The sequence below is a fragment of the Rousettus aegyptiacus genome, unplaced genomic scaffold (genome assembly GCF_014176215.1).
Source record: "Rousettus aegyptiacus isolate mRouAeg1 unplaced genomic scaffold, mRouAeg1.p scaffold_m13_p_3, whole genome shotgun sequence".
NCBI classification, from domain to species: domain Eukaryota; kingdom Metazoa; phylum Chordata; class Mammalia; order Chiroptera; family Pteropodidae; genus Rousettus; species Rousettus aegyptiacus.
In genome coordinates, this window is record NW_023416306.1 from 14,766,250 (window position 1) to 14,787,710 (window position 21,461).

The 21,461-nt window shown below is 46.3% G+C and overlaps 1 protein-coding gene across 11 annotated transcripts in view; it reads left to right on the forward strand.

The window, feature by feature from the left end:
* ASTN2 (astrotactin 2) overlaps nucleotides 1-21,461 on the forward strand; it is a 900,155-nt gene that overhangs the window by 648,368 nt on the left and 230,326 nt on the right. The gene's annotated exons all lie outside the window — the stretch shown is intronic.

Sequence of the window (21,461 nt, forward strand, 5' to 3'; positions counted from 1 at the left end):
TACCCCGGACCGTGTGTCAGCCCTGAATGAGCAGCAGGTGTCGGTCGCAGTGAGTCGTTATCTGTGTCCCACGGTGCCATGGACAGGAGGCACCTGCCAGAGCACCCACTCCCCAGCTAACCCTCCGGCATCTCGGCGCAGCTCCTCTTGCCTAAAATTGCTGAGAAGCAGCGTTTCCCCACCTCCGCAGCCTCCCTTCCTCCCCCAACCCCTGAGAGTAGGTTTGGTGTTCCTACAGATGTTTGTATTCTCTGTAGCTGATGAAAATATTCATTATCTTGTTAGCTGCCGCGGGGAAGGAAGTGCAGATTTGCATTTTCCCAGCTAATCAGGGTGGCACAAGTGGTGCCTGTCACCCAGGCCCGTTCGGAGCCATCCCCGCTCCCTTCTCCCTTCTCGGGTAAGCAGGGAAGGGGAATTCCCTACCCTACAGGCTCTGTCCTTCCCCCTCCCCTTCTCCCCAGGCACAATCTAGAAGGGAGACAAAGGAAGCTGGGAGGCCCAGCCTGTCTGCAAACACTCCCAGATCCACTTCCCAAAGAGGATTTCTTAGTGTCTCTTCCCTGCTCCAAATTCCCCACGGCTCCCAGCTCTGCATCAGATCTGAACTCCTCGGCCTCACCTTACCTCCCAAGGTCAGGGCCTTACATCTGTATGAAGCTTTATCCTTCACAAAGGGCCTTCAAGATCCTTAGCTCATTCCATTCTAGCAAGTGCCCTCCAAGACTGGCTTTGTCATATCTCTTTGGTTTTGTGTTAGAGGCAACTAGGGTGAGATGACTTACCCACTAGTGTGTCACCACTAGATGGTGCTGCCCAAAAGCGGCCCCTGCTTCCCTGGTTAAGAGCAGTGTTGACTCCAGCTGACACCCGCAGGCCTTGTGGAGGCTTTGGTCCTGGGCATGGCCAAGCTGGGGCTCTGAGACCAGGCTGTGTGTGCATCTCAGCCCTGGCCAGGCAGGGAGGCTCTGGCAGGGACCTGGGGCTTTTTCGCTTGGATGGGACAAAAGATCCATGTCCATAAGTGTTGGCACAAGTGTTTAATAATCTTAACAATATCTTCTCTTTCCGAGAGCTTGTGAACCTTGTCTCGATGGCCCTTCTGCTATGTTCGGGGAGGCATCCCGACACCTGTATCTGTATCTTCTCTGACTGGTGAAGAAACCAGAGGAAGAGAATGGGAACAGAAAGAAAATGTCAGGCATTAAACAGGCATTTAAATAACAGGCCCAAGGTTATCCAGCCATTCTCCTTGTCATTTCGTAAATACATGTCAAACGCTGTTATGTGTCAGGTGCCATTCTGGATCATGGTAATAGCAGTTTACAGGACAGATAAGGTCCTTGCCCTCACAGAGCAAGGAAAGGGATAGGGGTGTGGAGGCAGCCAAAAGAAAATCAACACATCTGTTTGGTGGTAGAAGGGATAGGAAGAAAAAATAAAGCAGGGTGAGGAATTGGAAAGTTTTACTTTACACAAGGTGGTCATGGCAGGCTTCTAGGAGGAGGTGACAGTGAAGCAGTGGCCTGAATGAGGCGAAGGAGTGAGCACGATGGGAGTCGAGGGAAATAGCATAGCAGACAGGGGGAATGGGAGGCCCCCTGGTATCTCCTTAGCCAGTTCTACTCCCCGGTAGAGAAGGCCATGGTGAGTAAAAACGGCCCCGGAGGCAGTGAAGCACCAGTTATAAGGGCAGCATTGCTCCTTCGGAGCCACGTGACCGCAGGCAAATCCCTAAGCCTCGCTAAGCCTCAGGGCCTTCATTTCTATGTTGCAAACAATCTTAGCACCTACCTCACAGAGCTGTTGTGAGATTTTGGGGGATGACGCATGTGCAGGTCCTTATACTATGCCTGGATGGAGTTCCTGCTCAATAAATTAGCTGCTAATACTGTACAGGGCTAAAGGCCAAGGAAATCATTGTTTTTTCTCACATACACTTCTCTTGCTCTTTCGGTCACACTTTTATCCTGCACATGGTGAGCCCAAATCACACAGTAGGGTCTACGATAGATTTTAAGAATAGGATGGTTCCTTTACTCAACATGTATTCGTGTGAGTGTCCACAGGCCAGTTACTGTTCTAGGCTCTCGAGAAGGGGGATGAGTAAGACGGATGCTGGTCCTGCTCTGACGAACACCTGCCCCAGGATCCCGAGACGCCAAGTCCTCCTGCCCCAAACTGTCCACTGACCCCAGAGAAAGCTCCAGGGCCACAGCTGCCAACAGAGCACCTGTGTATGAATCGGAAAGAGGAGACTTCTCAGGGCAGGCACACCCCTGTGGTCACCGAGTTTGGCTTGCAGAGCAAGCCTGGATTTTACCCTCTGGTTGTCCTTTCTGCAATGGCACAATCTAGAAAATCATACACGGGAGTCCATGAGAGCCCCCAGTAGACAAGAGTCTTCTGTCGACTGCCGACGTTAGTCAAAGTCTCCCTTAACCCTGACTTACTTCTTAGTCTGGTGATTTCCAGAGTGGGGGTTCTGTCTCCCTCATTATACCAGTGACCCCTGAGAGCTGGCACACATCCAGCCTATGACCCCTGGGACTCTGAGTGTGGCACCAGCCTGCGCTGCTCAGGGAGCAGCAAAGTGGGCTCAGAGGAGGAGCCCTGAGTCACAGTCCAGGATAAACGACAAACCGATGTTGTCTGGCCAGGGCCCTTCCCTCGCTGGCAGTGAGTTTCACTGTGTCCGTATTATTCACAGCAGCAGCAACAGCAACAGTATTCATAGGCAGCTTGCTACATCGCAGGCACACCTCTCCATTACCTACATAAGTTATTTCATTTAATCCTCAAGCAACCCAAAAAGGGAGGTGATTTTATTGTCCCCATTTTACAGACAAGAAAACTTGAGGCACAGTGGGAGGACTGAAATCATTCTGATCTCTTAGGCTTCTTCCAGTACTAGCATTCAGTGGCTCTTTGCTTCTGCTCTTCATTCATTCATTCATTCATTCATTCATAAAATAAATTCTTGTTGAACACCTATCATTATATTAGGGACTGATAGGTGCTACCTATCATTTAATTCTAAGAAATGGTATAATATAATTTTTATGATTTATCCTAAAGATGAGGAAACAAAGGCTCAGAAAGCTTTGTTTATTCTTTGGGCCAATCAGCCTTGTTTATTGGACACTGGCTATATTATAGGTCCTGTCTCATGTTCTGGGGAGACGGTGGTACGTGCTTGGGAGACAGATATTCTGTGGAGTAACTAAGAATAGAATTTGAAGGGCAGTGAATAACCAGAGAAGGAACCCTGCATTCTACCGTACAGAAAGGTTGGCCTCTTTTTGCGGATGCTTGCCAACACTCACAGATGGGGGCCTTGTGACATTGTGTCCCAGTCTCAATGCAGCCACCACAAACGCCCCATCCTCAGCTGGCCAAAAAGGGCCCTCTCTACCCTTCATTTCTCAGACCCTGACCACCCACACGTCCCACTCCCTGAGCCGCGGGATGTGCTCTGTAACCCCTATGCCCACCACTCTCCCGGTGGACCAGGAGCTTCCCATGGCTTCAGTAATTAAGTTCACACATGCCAAAAAGAGAAATAGCATCACAGATGCGGTCGCAAATTTTAGCTAATTAACCATATGGTCTGGATTGCTAACAGAGTGGGAAGGCACTCTGGGTAAGTGCTGGTTTCCTGGTTTCCTGGAAGGGGGGGGGGGTGGAGGAAGGATATTAGGTGTGTCACCACATTCTCCAACAAAAGGGCACAAAAACTCAAGGCTTCCCGTCACCTGCCTGGAGTTGTCCCATCTGTCTCCTCACTAGGAGCTGCCCTGGAGAGGGAAGTCCCCGAAAGATGGAAGTGAGGAGTCTGGCCATATGGACAAGAAACATCTTCACCTAGTTCAGGAGGTGCTGAAAGTGGAAACAGTGTTTTAGGTGCAGAGTTTGGCGAGACAGACCTAGCACTTAGTGGCATAGTAGATAGCGCATTGGAAACCTGAGCATAAGTCCCGGTCATCACTTACTAGCTGTGTGACCTTGGGCAAGTGGCTTAGCCTCTCTGTAGTGAAGCCACGCGGTCTCCCGTAAGTGCTAACCAGCAGGAGCGGAGTCAATGAAGATCACGCTTTTTTTAGATTCTGAGCATCTCACAGAATCAGAGATACCAGTGAATGAGAGAAGGAAGTAGTTGGTACAAATTCATTGGATCTGTGTCGCAGGTAAGCCCCAAACAACAGTTTACAAAGTCCCTTATTGGCTTTGAGAAAAGGAAATCAGGCACACTCAGAACTATTGGAGAACCTAACAGTTGATAATAGCAAGCATTATTATTACTTATTGACAACATTATAAAACTATTCCAGAAAATATGTTCTTCAGTTCATCTCTATCATTGAAAATCCTTACAACAACCATAGAAGGTTGATGACTTGATCCCCATTCCCTAACTGGAAAATCGAGATGGGCTAAGTGATGTGCCCAAGGTCACACAGACATATCATTCTGGGGTGGGGAGTCAAACCTAGTCCTGGATGACGCTGAAGCCTGTGCTCCTCAGAGTTCCTAGAAATGTAGGTCACATGGACACGCTGCTCTTACTTTACAGGACAGTGTTTAAGGGGCTGTGTGCTCCTGCTTGAGAGTAGGGAAGCCAGGGAGGAGGAAGGTCTGTGAGCCCAAGCTGAACAAAAAAAAATGGTATTTATCTGGGAAAATGCAGCTGTGACATATTACCACATACTTGCTGGTTAAAACAACATGCATTTATCCTCTCACTGTTTTTGGAGGCCACAAGTCCAAACTGAGTCTTATGGAGCTAAAAATCAAAGCGTTAGAAGGAATTCCTTCGAGAGGTTTCAGGGGAGAATCTTTGGCTTATCTCTTTAGCCGCTGGCATTCCTTGGCTTGTGGCCACATCACTCCGGTCTGTCTTGTCATCTTCACATGACCTTCTGCCCCTTCTGTAGGCATAACCCCTCTACTCTCTCTTACTAGCACCAACTGAGATAATCCAAGATAATCTCCTCATTTTAAGATCCTTAATTTTCATGTGGACAAAGAGGTTAGACGAGGAGACTGTTCCTCTGAAACGTTCCTTTTGTGCTTTATAAGGTATAGTAGTTTTCTATGCCATAGCAACATACCACAGACTGGGTGGCTCAAATAATAGCTATGTTATTTCCTCACAGTTCCAGAGACTCAAGTCCAAGTCGGCAGGTTAGGTTTCCTCTGAGGCCGCTCTCCTTGGCTTGCAGATGGCCTCCTTTTCCCTGTGTTCTCACACGGTCTTGCACATCCCCGTGTGTCTGCGTGTCCAAATTTCTTCTTCTTTTAAGGATAGCAGTCAGATTGGAATAGGACCCACCCTGACAACCCCATTTAATTGAATCCCCTCTTAAAGGCTCTACTTTCAAATGCAAACCTATTCTGAGGTGCAGGAGGATACTGTGAAGACTTCAGTATATGAAATTAAGACACAATTCAGGCCGTAGCATAAAGTAACATTCACAGGTTCTAGGAATTAAGACCTGGATATCTCTAGGGGCTATAATCTAGTCTACCACGGTACTTTTCAGGGCCAGGGCCATAGCTGGGGCACCTGGGTCTGACATCGAAACTACAAATTAGAAGCAGGGGCTAAGGGCATGGAGATGAGCAGGAAGGTCAGCAACCAGGAAGTTCAGAAGCAGGATGACATTGGATCAAGTGCGTGGTTCACAACGAAGGCTCCGAGTGAGAAGTGCATGTGCAATTCTGCTCATGTACTGTTTTTGGATTGGAAAGGGTGGGCTTGGAGAGACCGGCAGAGAGAGGAAGAGAGACTGATGTCCAATGTCAAGATTAGTGTGACGTCCACACTAGCTAGAGAGGTTGGTCTAGGAAACCGTTCCTCCTGGGATGAACCTGGGATTCCAGCATTCATTAAGTCATTGATCTGAACAACTTATAAATGTACTTCCCAGCCTGAGAGTCTGTCCTCAGATCAGGAGTCAGCAAACCTTTTCCTGTTAAGGAACAGATCGCAAATAGTTTTAGCTTTGTGGGCCATATGAGTTTGATCACAACCACTCACCTCTGCCATTTAATAGGGAAGCAGGCACAGATAGATGATATATAAAGAAATGGGTCGTACCTTGTTCCAGTTAAACGTTATTTACAAAAATAGGTGGAGGCCAGATTGACTAGAGAGCTGCAGTTTGTCACCTCTGTAACAATAACATTTAATTCAACAATGATCTTGCCTATCCATATTATTATTCTAATTAACACATTATTTTTAGAGCTGTTTTAGATTTACAGAAAAATTAAGCAGAAAGTAGAATGCCCATATACCCTCAATACACCCAAACATACAATACTTCCTATTATTAGCATCTTGCAGTAGTTTAATGTATCTGTCACAAATGATGATCTAATATTGATACAAGCTTATTAACTAAAGTCCGTAGTTTATACTTTATGTTGCACAGTTCTAAGAATTTTGACAAATGTATAATGCCATCTATCCACCATTGCAGCATCATACAGAATAGTTTCACAGTCCTAAAAATCTCCTATGCTACCTATTCATGCCTCCGTGAACTCCTAACAGCCGCTGATCTTTTCTCTGTCTCCACAGCTTTGCTTTTTCCAGAATATCATGTATTTGGACTCATACGGCATGTAGTCTCCTTTCATTCAGCAGCGTGCATTTAGATTTCATTCATGTTTTTCTGTGGTTTGGTAGCTCGTTTCCTTTTGTTACTGAAAAATGTCCCATTGTACATATCTCCCATAATTTGTTTACTCAGTCACCTATTGAAGCATAACTTGGCTGCTTCCACATTTTGTCATATATTAATAAGGTCACCATAAACATTCACGTGCAAGATTTTGTGTAGACATAAGTTTTCCATTTATTTGGGTAAATATCGAAGAATATAATTATTGAATTGTGTGGTAAGGCTCTGCTAAGCTTTGTAAGAAACCGCCAAACTACCTTCCAAAGTGGCTATACAATTTTTGCATTCTCACCAGCAACGAATTCTTCCCGTTGCTCCACATCCTCACCAGCATTTGGTGTTGTTAGTGTTTTGAATTTTTTGCCATTCTAGTAGTTAAGTAGTGCTATCTCTTTGTTTGATTTGCTATTCCAGAATGATAAGGTCTGTGCATCTATTCATATGCTTATTTGGCGTACTTCTTCTTTGATGAGGTGTCTGTTCAGGTCTTTTGTTCCTTTTTATGTCTAGTTGTTTGCTTTCTTACTTTGGAAATTTAAGCATTCTCTGTATAATTTGGGTACAAGTCTTTTTACCAGATATGTGTTTTGCAAATATTTTCTCCCAGTTGGTGGCTTGTCTTTTCATGCTCTTAAGAGTGTCTTTCACAGAGCAGAAGTTTTTAATTTTAATTAAGCCAAACTTATCATTTTTATTTTTTAATGTGTTTCACTTTGGGCGGTGTATCTAAAAATGCATCACCAAGCCCAATAACACCAAGATTTTCTCCAGTGTTTGTTATCTCCTAGAAGTTTTATAGTTTTGTGTTTTACATTTAGGTCTATGACCATTTGGGGTTTATTTTTGTGAAAAGTAAAAGACTTGTGTTTAGATTATTATTATTATTATTATTATTATTAATTATTTTTAATGTGGCTATCTAGTTGTTCCAGCACCATTTGTTGAAAAGAGTATTCTTTCTCCACTGAATTACCTTTGCTCTTCTGTCAAAAATCAGTTGACTAGTTTTGTGTGATCTGTGTCTGGGCTCTATGTTCTGTTCCATCGAACTATCTGGCTACTGTTTTCCTATTACTACACCGTCTTGATTACTATCAATTACAATTAGTCTTAACGTCAGGTAATGTCAGTTTTCTGACTTTGTTTTTTCCCTTCAATTTTCTGTCAGCTATTCTGGGTCTTTTTCTTTTTCATATTAAACTTTAGAAGGAGTTTGTCAATCTCTGCAAAATAACTTAGTGGAATTTTGATTTGAATCTGCAGATGAAATTGGGAAGAACTGACATTTTAATAATTCTGAATATAAACGTGCAATTTCTTTCTATTTGAGTTAGATCATTGGTTTCTGTCATCAAAGTTTTATAGTCTTTATTACATAGATCTTGTACATATTTTACCATATCTATACCTAAGTATATAAAAAATGTTGGTGCTAATGTAAAGGGTGCCGTATTTTTAATTTCAAATCCCACCTGTTTGTTTCTGGCCTCGAGGAAATAAATTGACTGTCCTGTATTAACCTCATATCCTGCAACCTTGCCATATCATTTATTAATTCCGGGAGGCTTTATGTTATCGAGTCTTTGGGATTTTCTAATACGTATAATGTTTTAAAAAGCTCAGTCACATCCCTAGTAATAATAATGATGGTAATAATGATACTTAACATTTACAGAGCAGCACAGAGTACGACGTGCTAGGTTTCATTGTGCATGTGTCATCCAATCCCACAACACTCGTAATCGCCAGCATTGTTACTCTGTCCCTATCACAAATGAGAAAACTGAGGCTTCTCGGTAAAATACGACAACTTATCCTAAGTTTCCAAAGGCAAAGGCAAGACTTAGCCTTGTCTTTGTTTCCGGGGAATACACGACAGCCAAAGTAATAGTAACCACCATGTAGTCAAATATATGACAGTTTCTTTATATTCATTGCTCTTTTTGATCCTCATAATTGAGTCCGTAAAAGTAGGTACTATTACCTCATTTTACAAATGAGGTGACTGAGGCTCCTCAAGTTAAGCAGCTTGCTTAGGATCACACACATAGTAAGAGGAGGAGTTCGAGATCCATTCTCAGTGTGTGTGGGTAGGGTTATTACTTATAACCCTGAGGCTTAGCATGGCCCTGTGATTGCAGATGACAACATGACCAGCAATTAACAAGGCTGGAAGCTGGATCCAGGGTCTTAGAACCTAGGATAATTACATTTTGGTGTCAGATTTTGAAAAGACCAAACTTTGTGTTCATTTATTGAATTTTTGTTTTCCTGGGCCACTTTTAAGGCTTGACATCCATTGGTTTCAAGGAGGACTCAAACCCCATTTCCAATGGTCCTGCAACAATATGCGCACTTCACCTTGGTTGTGGTGTGAACTTGCTAATGCCCACACTTGCCGGGCTCTGGATTCGGCTGTAACTGATACAGGGTCTGTGGGAATTGAAAAAGAGGGATGCGAGAGATGGTCAGAGGTCCTCATTAGTACAGTGTTACAGGAGGCACATGCAAATATTGCTGCCTTTCTTCTGCCTTTGGGGGTTTTCTTTCTCCATTGCTAATGACTAATAAAAAAAGAGAGAGAAAGAGGAGAGAGAGAGTGTGAGTGCAAACAAGAAAGCAATTGCTATTAGATTTTCTTTTACTGAAGCAGGTTTCTCATTTTGCAAAGCTCATTAGAGGTGGCTCAATGGAAAGACTTCCAAGGTGCCCTGGGGAGTATGAGAAAGACAGAAGGGAAGAAACTTTCAGAGATGTGATCTCAGCCGCACATTTACACCAGAACCAGCTGTCCCTAGGCCATGTGTTCTGATTCTAAAATGCACCTCATGGCTTGATTTTAAATGTTAACATGAAAAAAAAATTGGTCTTCCTCTCCAAGTTACTACCAGAAATGAAGTTATTATAAATGCATAGATGCTGTGTGGTCAGTTAAAATGTGGCTTTGATTTTTCCTATGTATTGCTTTAAGTTAGGAGTTTTGAAGCATCTCTTTCCTTTCATTTGGAGTCCGACCTACTTTGGGTTCAATTTCACCAGCATTTCTGAGCATCTTCTTTGTACCTAAAGCTTCGTTGGGAGCTGGAAAGGAGAAAGAAGTCAGAGTTAGTCCCTAGTCCCAATGTGGGGGACATAGACAAACCCACACCGATTTCATCGCATGCCGTGGTAGGAAGAGAGGAGTTGAACATTTGATGCTGCCTTTAGCATTCATAAGTCCCCTAAAGGTCAGGAGTAGAGTATGAAGTTAGGAAGGCATCTACTAGAAAAAAAAAAAAAAAAAAAAAGAATCCCATGCTATAAAGAAAAGGACTCTGAATTCACAGCCACCTGTCCTAGGTTCTCATTATAGCTCTCTCATATGACTTGGACAAGCTGTCTATTCTTTCTGGAAAGGGGTAAGATAAAAGATTTGAGGTCCGTTCCAGCTCTAAAATTTGCATCATTCTTACTCCTAATCAAGACAGGCTTTTTGAGAACGTGAAAGAAAACCGTTAGCACAGCGCTCTCTACCGCGGCAGCAGCTACCGTTTATCGCGAGTCTGCTTTTCTCAGTCCTCTAGCAAGCGGCTCATGTTATGGACTCTTTAAATCCTTACAGCAAGGATGTGAGGCAAGGGGGATTGGTATCTCTCTTTTTCTTATGAGTAAACAGAGACCCAGGACAAAGGTTCAGTGTTTAAGGTTGAATCAGAGCCAGACAGGGAATGGCGGGGAGTGGAACCGGGGTGCAAATCCAGGTACGTCTGACTGCAAAAACCACTTCCAAAAAAAGTAAGGAAGCAAACTCAAAGTGCCTGTGGCAACAGGGCTCCCATTTTGAGATCTTATTCTTAAGCCTGTCTGCTAGAGACATTTGGGGACACCTAATTAATTAGAGAAATAACCCCAGGCCTTAAAGTCTCCTGGAGCTGAGAAATGACTCACTCAAGGCCACCTAGCAAGTTTGCTGCACAGCTTCATAGAACTGGCTCTCTGTCCAGGGCAGGACTGAGGGTTTATGAGGAATTGTGAGAACAAGTGTTAAGATTGAGGGAGAGTCAGTAGCCCCAGGCTTTGCACTTATTTGGCAAATGCCTTTTGTCACTCTACTCTGGGTGGGACTGCTGTCATGCTAGACCTTTGAGACACAGAGGTGAATGGCATTGTGGGGCAGAGTGTCCCTGAGGATAGAGAATCCTCTGAACTGATACGAAGATCCCAATTAGGCTTGAAACATTTTGAAAGGTACAAGGATGTTGGCTTCTGCTGTGGACTGTGATCAAATAAGTAGCTAGACCCCCTTGGAGATTGAGGGAGATAAGCTGGAGCCTGTGGTCGGGGCCAGAGCTGGAGGGAGATCTGGGCTGCTCAGTGCCCTGCCATCAGAGGCTCAGCCGCCACCTCAGGCCAGGGGATTCTTCCCTCAGATCCTGCAGATGTGTGTACGGAGGCAGGCTTTAAGCTCGAATCTCTCTTTGGCTGCATCTGGGCTATGTGATTTGGGGCAAGGCCAGTTTTCCTCTTCAAATCTCATTCATAGCATCTGAAAAAAACAGAGATAATAATAGTACTTAGGAAAATGCAGAGGTTGGGCCTAGTGGTGTCAAACTTCCCTCACCCCGAGCTCTAAAGTTTTATCTCAAGGAATCAGGGCTTTTGAATCTTTCCCTTGAAACCTGGAAGAAAAAGCTCAGGAAGCTGCTCCAGAGGCCGCAGTGACAGCAGGCAGCTCGTTCCTGGTGTGATGGCAGGATGAGGGATCCCGGCGCTGACACACACAAGCGAGGAGATGGAGGGCGAAGTGGCAGAGAAGATAATGTTTCTCTAGCCTGCAATTTCTTTCAATTTCAGGGATCACAATTACCAGGGCAGGAGTTAGTAACAGCCATGCCTGGAATGCTTAAGCGAGTTTTGGTGCCACTGGTAAAAGCCGTTCTGCATTTAGAGAAGGAAGATGTGCATGGTGTGTGACCCAGATGTCGCATTGTGTGTGTGTGTGTGCGCGCATGCGTGTGTTCATGCTCACCAGTGTACAAATGAAGGTGGGGCAGGAGAGAGAAAGGCAGGTGTGAGCATGGTCAGAGAGGTGCGTGGTAGAATGAAGCCGACAGCCCCGATTTAATCGTATACGACCCTAGGAAAGTCCCCGATCTCACCTCTCTGAGCCCCAGTTTCCTCTCCTCCATCATGGAGATAATAATACCTAGCTTGCAAGATTGTTGAGAAGTGTCTTAGTTCATTCAGGCTGCTATAACAGAATACCCCAGACTGGGTGGTTTAAACAGCATACGTTTATGTATTTCTTACAGTTCCGGAGGCTGGGAAGTCCAAGATCAAGGCACCTAAAGATTCAATGTCTATCGAGACACACTTCCTGGTTCATATATGGCACCCCCTTGCTGTGTTCTCACATGGCAGAAGGGACGAGTTGCTCTCTGGGTCATTTTATAAGGGTGCTAATCCTGTTCATGAGAACAGCACCTTCATGATCTAAGCACCTCCCAAAGGCTCCACCTCCAAATACTACCACACTGAGGATTAGGTTTCAACATATAAATTCTGACGGGGACACAAACATTTTGTAGCAAGAAGGTTAGAAAGAGAAAGCCTATGCTACCATACATGGCATGCTTTCATAAAGGTCCTTTTCCGTTATTAGTGTGGGCATCCATCTGGGACCTTCTACCAGCACTGATATTTTCAGTGAGTCAAGTCTTTACTTTTCAGCATTTTGTGGAGGGGCAAAATGAAATGTGACTGGAATATTTTTGCATAGTTTTTTTTTTTTTTTTTTTTAAGAATATGGAGTTAGACTTTTCAGAATCCAGCTAACTAGTTCTGTGTACTTACCCTCTTTTCATTTCTGCTCCCTCACCAAAAAAAAAAAAAAAAAAAAAAAAAGTAGACTAAGAGTACTTACCTTGCAGTCTCAGGCTCATTGTGAGTGTGCAATGAGATATGTGGAAAGCCCTCAGAATAATGTCTAACTCGTTGTAAACAATCAATAGATATTAGCTTTAAAAATGATACTTGCCATCGTGTGTGCTAGATGGCTAGGGAAGAAAGGGAGAGATGGGAAGCGGGGTGGAGATGAAAAAGGCAGTGACCCAGGCCCCACAGCAGGGAGCTTGCAGTACCGGAGCCGAATAGATTGATTCCTCTACATTTCCATTCGGTTAAGATGAATTCATTCGTTCACCGAATAAGCACTTATGGAGTCTCTAGTGTGTGCTTCAGCCACACGTCAGGGCTGGATACACGGTACTCAATAAAACAGGTGTGGTCATTGCCCTCTGTGCCTTCTGCCCAGTGAGGGAGACAGTGAGTGGCGGGGAACAATAGCCCAGTGTGAAAATGTTGGGATAAGAGAAGGATGGGTGCTGGGGAAACCCAGAGAAGGGGTTCTGAAGTCCCGGATGAAGAGAGGTGCATCGACAAAACTCTCCTGGAGAGAAAACAAAAACAAAAACAATACTGGAGTTTGGGAGGCAGAATAATGGCCTCTAAAGTGTCCACATTTTAATCCCTGAACCCTATGAATAAGTGACCTTATATGGCAAAGGACAATTAAGGGTACAGGTGAAATAAATTGCTAATCACCTGATTTGCAATAAAGAGATTGTCCTGGATTATCCAGTGGGCCCAGTGTAGTCCCAAGGATCCTTAAAGTAGAAGAAGGGCGTGAGAAAGGAGATTGGAATGATGTGGTTCCAGAAGGACTTGCCTTGCCCCGGCTAGCTGTGAAGAGGCATCCGAGGAATGAGGGCATCCTCGAAAAGCAAAAAAAGGCAAGGAAATGGATTCTCCTCTAGAGCCTCTGGAAAGTATGCCACCCTGCTGACACTTTGATTCTAGCCTAGAAACCCATGTCAGATGTCAGACTATGAGATGGTAAGCTTATATTGTTTTAAGACACTAAGATTTTTAGTAATTTATCATGGCAGCAATAGGACACTAATACATGGAGCCAGTGATATATTTGAGTTAGGACCATCACCATCATTTTAGATGATCGTTCTGGCCTCAGGATGGTAAATGAATTGAAAAGGCAAGACTGAATGAATGCAGAGAGTCCTTAATAGGCAGCTATGGTGGTCCCTGGGAGAGGGGACAGTGGCCTAAATCAGAACAGACGGTTGTTATGTGCTGCATCTACACCAGACCCTGGAATCAGGATGTGTAAATAAGGAGGGCTCTGAGGGGAATCAGACAAACAGATCTTTGCAATCGAGAACAGAATCTGGGACAGTTACAGACATGCAGAGAATGACCATATCTGGCACACTCTGGTGATCTTCATCAGAGCCAAAATTGAGTGCTGTGGAAGCACAAGGGCATCTCTCCCAAAGAAAGGGCTCAGGGGCAGCTTCCCGGAGGAGGTGACACCATGAGGTCTGTCTCTGAGGCCTCAGCGGAGATTGGTTGCAAAGAGAATCTGACTCGGCCACTGCTTTGAAGGAGGCGGGTCAGGTGTCAGGCAGGTGAAGGGTCATTTCTTCTCACCTTTGATAACATTTCAGTGCAAGCAGCTCTCGGCTGGAAGTCAACCTGGGTGGGTGGCCAGCCCTGGTCCTGCAAACCTGGGGACCTTCAACTAAGTCCCTTATCTGCCCTGCTTCTGTCTTCTCTCTCATTATTTTTTGTGAGCATTGGCCGAGATGAGTATGGCCCCTTATAGGGGGGCCACTGTTTAGCCAGTGAAGCCTTGCGACAGCCCAGGAGGTAGGGATCATGAGCTGCGCTCTGCCCAGGAAGAGATGGCAGCCCTGAGCACCTCTATTTGGAGATGGCTAAGTTTGCATGACACGTGAGGGGTTCTGTCTGAGACCTGGCTGTCTTCCTGCAGGTCTCCCACATCGCAGTTGAGCTGAAATGGGCTGTGGCTGGTGGAAGCAGGAAAGAGGCAAGGACTTCTGTGATGGGCCAAGACACCCCGGTCTATTCTAAGGCCATGATCGATGAAAATAAGGGTGCACAGAGGGCTCAGGTGCTTAGAGGTGAGGGAATCGGGGGCAGATGGTGCCCTGGAGTCAGCACTGCCTGCCATAGCCCATGATTTCTTCATGTGTGATTGATGATAGGGTCCAGCAGGACTCCCTGAGCCTCTCTCAAATCTGTGCCTTTCCTCCATATCCTGTCATATAGCTACTCCGTTGTGTCTTATCTAGGTTGCTGCAAAACCTCAGCATGGTTCTCTCTCCTTCCAGTCTCGTTCCTTTTCCAGTCCAGGCTCCACCCTGCATCCATCCAGGCAGTCACTCTAAAGCTCCAGCTAGATAGTATTGCTCTTCTGCTTAAAACCCCCTAATGAGTCTCCAAGCCTTCAGAATAAAGCCCGCATTCCTCAGCATCACTTAGAAGATTCCTAAGGTCTGATCCCTACCTGCTCCTCTAAGCTCATCTTTGCTTTTTACTCAAAGCTTTTACATCTTAAATCTTAGCTTCTTTCCGTTTCCAGAACGTGCCACTTGAGTGCATTATCTTCATTATTTTCTCCGTGTGCATGTGCTTGCTCTCTCTCTCCCTCTCTCCCTTCCTACCTCCCTCCCTCTCTTCCACCTCTGCCTAGACCCCACCCACACCTCCCTTCCTCCCTGTTCTTTCCCTGGATAACTCCTTGCCAATCTGTCAAGGCTCACCTCCTCCAGGGAACATTCCCCATCTCCCCAGTCCGTGATAAGTGCCCCTCCTCTACATCCCCTTGGTCTCTGAACCTCCCCTCTGACCTTCCTCCATATCACTTTGACCTATAACCATCTGTTTAGTAAGTAAAGCATTTGCACACATTTCCACTACAAATCAGTTATGCATAACACTACAGTCTTCTTAATTTTCTACAGCTGACATAATCTTTCCCTCAAGTTCCCATCCCACTGATAGAAAAAATGAGTTTCAACTTGCCAATTAGGAATCTTTTTTGAGGTACCTGTGTAGTCCATTCAAAGGACCAAACCACCGACCACTCCTGCCTTTCCCTGGCCAGGCAGCCTCCCACCACCGCCTCCGCTTGGCCTCAGGGTGCCGATGGGAGGACATTGGCACAAACGTGGTCTAACAGATCATTCCTGGTGGTCGGTATGTGACTTCGAGTTTGAACTTGGCTCTGGGCCCCTGCACTGCTGTCCAGAAGACATGGCTGGTCTTGGCCAGTCTTTTGAGCAGGGCAGCATGTTGGAATCCACTGCCCACTTCCAGAGTCTACACTGTGCAGCTCCTGTGCTGATCTCAGACCCTCTTTCCCATCCCTGTCTCCACGAGCAGCAGAACATGTCTTATCAGCTTCACTGTCTCTACACTATGGGTACAGTACTGGGGGGTCTGAATTCTGCCATCTCTTGCTCAGCTATTGCCACCCACTCACTGGAGCTCCCATTGGCCTATTAGATAAAGGAGCTCACAACCCAGCACCCGCCTGAGACTATAGCCTGGTCTGGTGGAGCAAACTCATCAATCCCGCTCACCCACCCTGAGAGTTTCCCAAAACCCTGGTTAGTGGCTTAGGGATTTGTTGACACCACTCTCAAGGTTGGAGTGAGTGGGTAAGGGGGGGGGGGGTTGATTTCCAAAAGTCCAGAAGGAAGGTTGCTGATTCTCAGGTCTGAATGCTTGGCCTTTTGGCTTTCTCTCCTCTGCAATCCAGTGGCAAAGCAAAGGGTTTTCTCCTCCCTTTTCCTGTCTGGTGGGAGCTCCCCTGGGTTGGTAGCCTGTACCATCTGTACATTAAAATAAGACTGTGATCAGAGTTGGCCTTGGTTTGGCTTTGATACATAAGAGAATCGTCACTCGCAGCACAGGCTGACTTTCTAAACTATTCTCTAACTCAAGACACTACAGAGTCAGCTTTGAGATGCAAAGCTGAGTGAGGACTCTTTTTTTTCTAGATAGTATCTGCTTTTCTGCCTAAGGGATGGATGGATGCCTTTGATGTAGCAGGTGGGGGTTCCATGAACAAATATGATTTAGGGGCAACAAAAAAATGCTTCATGTTAACATTTCAAAACCATATTCACCTTAAGGTGAATACACATTCACACACGTGTCACGTATGTAAGAAGCATTTACACATATGTCTCCTACCAGGCTACGGGCAACTTGAGGACAGAGGACGTCTGTTTTATCATTGTATTCTCCGTGCCAGGCACATAATACTAAAGATCTGTTGAATGAATGACTTGATGACAGTTGAATGAAAGAGTGCTTGACCAGAGAACTTAAAAGCAGACCCAAATCGAGAAGCAGATCACATGAGAACAAACTTTCTAACTGGCCCCCAAGAAGGGCGGAGATTGAGGGTGAGTTTGGTTTAAGACCCTAGACATTCCAACTTCTACAGAATGGATACAATCTAGCGCAACGCCTCTCAATCTGGGGTTCAGAAACACAAATGTTGCATACTAGCCTTCCTCTCCCCCACCCCCAGTTCCAGAAGCATGGAGTGGCACTCCCAAACCACCCAGCTAGGCCCTGACAGCCATGATGAGAACAGGTCTCCCAGCTGCCTGGTCACAGAGGAAATTACATCTCAGCCAAAGTCCCCTCCCTCACCTGGCAGAAGGCTAACTTTCAGTTGGCGATGACTGATGGCACATGATGTACACCAGGGGAGATGTCTGCGCTGGCACTGAGAGTTTGACGCCACCCCTTTAGCGGTTGGGTGTTGGGTGGCCTAGGGAGAGCCAAGGAGAGTGGACCCCTCCCTGCAAACTCAACAGCTCCTGGGCCAGGGCCCTGAGCCTGTCTTCCACTGAGAAAACGCAGCAAACAGTGCTGGCTGGCTCCGGGGTGATTTACTTCCCTGAAATATCTCAATTTAAATGCTAATTTCCCTAGAACTGATGGGCGATGGACTCTTGTATGCTGGTGGCTGTGCATTAATGTATCCAAAACACACACATATTCTTAAAAGGGGGCGGCAGCGGGAGGGAGGGAAAACCTGGGAGGAGGAGGAGAAGGGGGAGGGTGGCAGAGATGCCCAGCTTCCCTTGCTTGTCATTCTTGTCAGCGTAGCTGAACAGAGGGAAGTGGACAAGGTGCATCTTCCGTGGCCGCGCTCTGTAGGTTTGTAGCACTTAGATGTCATATGCAGGTGGCATGGAAGATGAAGAGGCCTGCCCCTCACCTTTATGCACAAACATATGCTTAATGTGGTTACACCATGAGCTGGCACTGTGCTGGGCTCTCTGAGACTCTAAAGAGATTTAAAAGCTAGTGTGGGAATCAGGAAAAGGAATTAGCATTCAAGATGGGTAACTTTATGTGACTCCTCCTCCTGACCCCTTGAAGTTAAACTCATGACCCCCATTTTACAGGTGAAGTCACTAAGGTTCCTAAAATGTAAGTGACCTCCTCAAGGTCACACAGCCAGGATTTGTGTCCATGCCTGTATAACTTCCGAGCCCACACTCTTTCAGCCACCAGATCCCAAGGCCAGTTCTGGAATTCGTTGCTAAACAAGATACATGGGAGAAAAGTGGTAGGAAAGATTTCTTCCAACTGGGAAAAACTGATACGGTTTTACAGGAGAGGTGGTTTTTCAGTGAGGCCTCTAGCTTCCTGCTGGCATTTCTCACCCCACCCAGCCCCTGCACCTCCACCCCAATGTGAGTGCCAACTCATGCACAGATGCACACCGAAAGGGGCCGGTCTGCCCATCCCCCTGCTTAGAGAGATCACCTTTCTGATCTGGTCCCCACTAGCTCAGGAGGGCCCCTGTCCCCCATCTGAACTCCACCGGAAGCAAGGTGCCTACGCATATAAGTTAGAGGAAGAAATTAGGGTTTTAAAGCTTTTAGCAAAAGAGCTGGAATTGTAGACACAAATCCCCAACATCCCTTGGATATGAGGCATCTTGGAACCCTGTGATAAAACATCAGAAAAGGACTCTCTCGAGAGATGTAGGTCATACACACGTGACTTTCATCTCTGGATTTCCTCCCTAGTTTCCGCGACAAATGTTCACCGAGCACCGCTTTGTATGCAATTTACCCTGTGCTGGGCACTGGGGAGGCGGCAGTAAATGGGACAGGCGTCGTCTTGATCTCACGGAGCTCAGAGTCTGGTGGGAGAGGTGGGCATCGCATAAGGTCCCCCCGAGCCCATCATCTGTGGCTGGGAACTGTGGAACTCTTCTTCGTGGTAGCAAATAGCGAGATGCTGTGAGAGAGTGTAAGGGGAGAGCCGATCCAGGGAACGTTTCTCAATGGCAGAGGCATAATGCGTGGTCTGAACGATAAGTAGGAGTTGGCCAGGTGCAGGGGTGGGGGGGGGGGCGAGAGCTTTTCAGAGGGCGAAACCTCGGTGGGCTCCTGTGTAGGAAGCAATGTGTCCCACGTGAGCAGCAACTTAGGGACAATCAGTGCAGCGTGAGAACAGCAGACGGTGGCTCATAAACCGAGGCAGGAGGAGTAGGCGGGGCTGGACGGCGGCGAAGGCCTCGGAGGCCTCCATACGGCGCTCACATCCTCTCCTGGTCTTTGCGAGTGGGGGCACCTCCCCTAGTGTGCAGAGCAGTTCCCAGAACATGACAGGCCCCAAAAAGTGTCCCCAGAATTGCCCTGAGTCCATGGGGCCCAGGGTCTGCTATTTTAAAAATTCGATGAATCATTTCCATATCGTGTCAACCAAGACTGAACTGCCCTCAAAGATATTTTGGGGGAAATGGGTGTCTAAAGAAACAGTGGCCCTGTCGCTATTTGAAACGACATCAATTGCGCGCGCACACACACACACACACACACACACACACACATGCATACAGCCACATCCACAGGCGCAAAAGCACATTCCAACCCTGACTGGAAACAACAGAACTCTGCCAGGTAGCAGGTTATCTCAGTGGTCAAGAGCCCAGGCCTTGCACTGAGTCATGAACATGGGTTGACAGAGTGCCAGGCGCTAAGCTAGGAGCCCACTTGGCTACACTGTGGCTTTGGTCACTGTCACTTCCTAACTGTGGATCTCTGTTGGACAAAGTTCCTTAACCTCTCTGAGCATCATTTCTTTGTGTACAAAATGGGAATAATACTAGTAGCTGTCTCAGGGAGTTCCCGTGCAATTAAAATGACACACTCATATCTTGGAACTATCTAGAACATAGATAAATCGATAAATATTATCTCTTCTTCCTATTATTGGATTAGTTCGTTTCCTGGTAGCTTTCACTACACACGCGCACACACACGCACACACACACACACACACGCACACACACACACACGCACACACATACACACACACGCACACTCACACAGCTCTTAGAATCCGAATCTGGTTTCTGACCAGCAGAGTTTAAAGCAGCGCGCCACCAGCCCCCCCCCCTCCCCGTCACCTGTTCTGAGTATGTGGGTCCTGAAGCTGCTCTCTGGGCTCTGTCTGAGGTTCTCAGCCCAGAGGAACTTTCCGCCTTGGCTGCTATTCCCACCTTGTTTTGCCTCCCAAGGGAGCTGAGTGATGCAAAGGCCCTGTGCGCCCTCTGCTGGCGGAGGCCACGCAGGACTGCCATCTCTCAGGTGGCCTCGAAGGAGCAAAGTCCTGAGGGTCTATCCTTGGTCTTTGCTGTCGCTCTCTTGTCATTCTCTGCTTCACCCATGCCACCTCCCAGCCTTCCATCTGCTCCCTCTCTCTCAGGTGCTTCCTCAAGACCCTTCCTGATTTCTGGAATCTCAGGGGTAAAACCTTCCTCCAAGGGGGAGCATCATGAACCAGTCCCCCAGCCATCCTGACACTGAGCTGCCTCCCATTGTCCCTTTGGGGTTGAATTTGTTTGTAGAGCCAAACCCAGCTTAACCAGAGGCAGGGGGATTGGAGGAGAGAGACCTGTAGTTAGAGAAGGTGGCTCTGTGTCTCCAACTCTTCAATCAAAAAAACATTGCCAGAGAAGATTTGAGATGGAGACTCGAGTTTGCCAACAAATCAAAGGCCAACCACAAACACATACGTGGGCAGACGCCATGGTCACAGGCACACTTGGAGATGTAAACAAGTAGGGCTCCACACCCATACTTGGGCACAGCCACACAGGCACACAACATGGCATGCCGAAGTATACATGTGTGGACCTAGAAACTCACCATCATGAACATGCGTGCCCAGAAAACAGTCCCAAGCCCAGACTTTACCTCACCAGGTTTGCAGTCAGACAGCTCTGGGTTCAAATCCCAACTCTGCCACCTCTTAACTCTGAACCTCGTTTTTCCTCATCTGTAAAATGAAGATAATAATAACTATTATCTTGTAGGCTACCCTGAAGATTAAATGATAAAATGAATGTAAAATCCATAGCCAGTAAATTGTAAGGATTCAATCAATAAAATGTTAGGTGATGGTGATGATGATGGTGAAGCTGCTGGTGATGTTGAAGATGGGGATAATGTCTCCTCTTCTGGACTCTTACTTCCCCAGGGGTCAGATATGGAAAAGGTGTTCACTAAATGAAAAAATCGATGATGATCTTTGCAGGTGACTGAGGTAGGGAGTACGACATGGGATAGAGACAGGAAGGTGACGCAGGTCACCTGACAGCTTGCGTAGCTACCTTTGAACTGCCCGAGATCTAGGCCTCAAAGCCATTGCTTTGGCATCAAGTAATTTTGTTTTCCTCTTTCTGATTTTCCATTTCAAGGTTGCCCATTCCAGGTGGCAAATGAAGTGATAAACATCCTCCTCTCTTTGTTTTTCTTCTCTCTCTTCTCCTCCTCTCCAGATTACAATTAGTTTTTCTAACCCTGAGGATATCTAAATATGAAGGGACCTCAGAAGTCAAATTTTAATACAGAAATGCCCTTGATACCC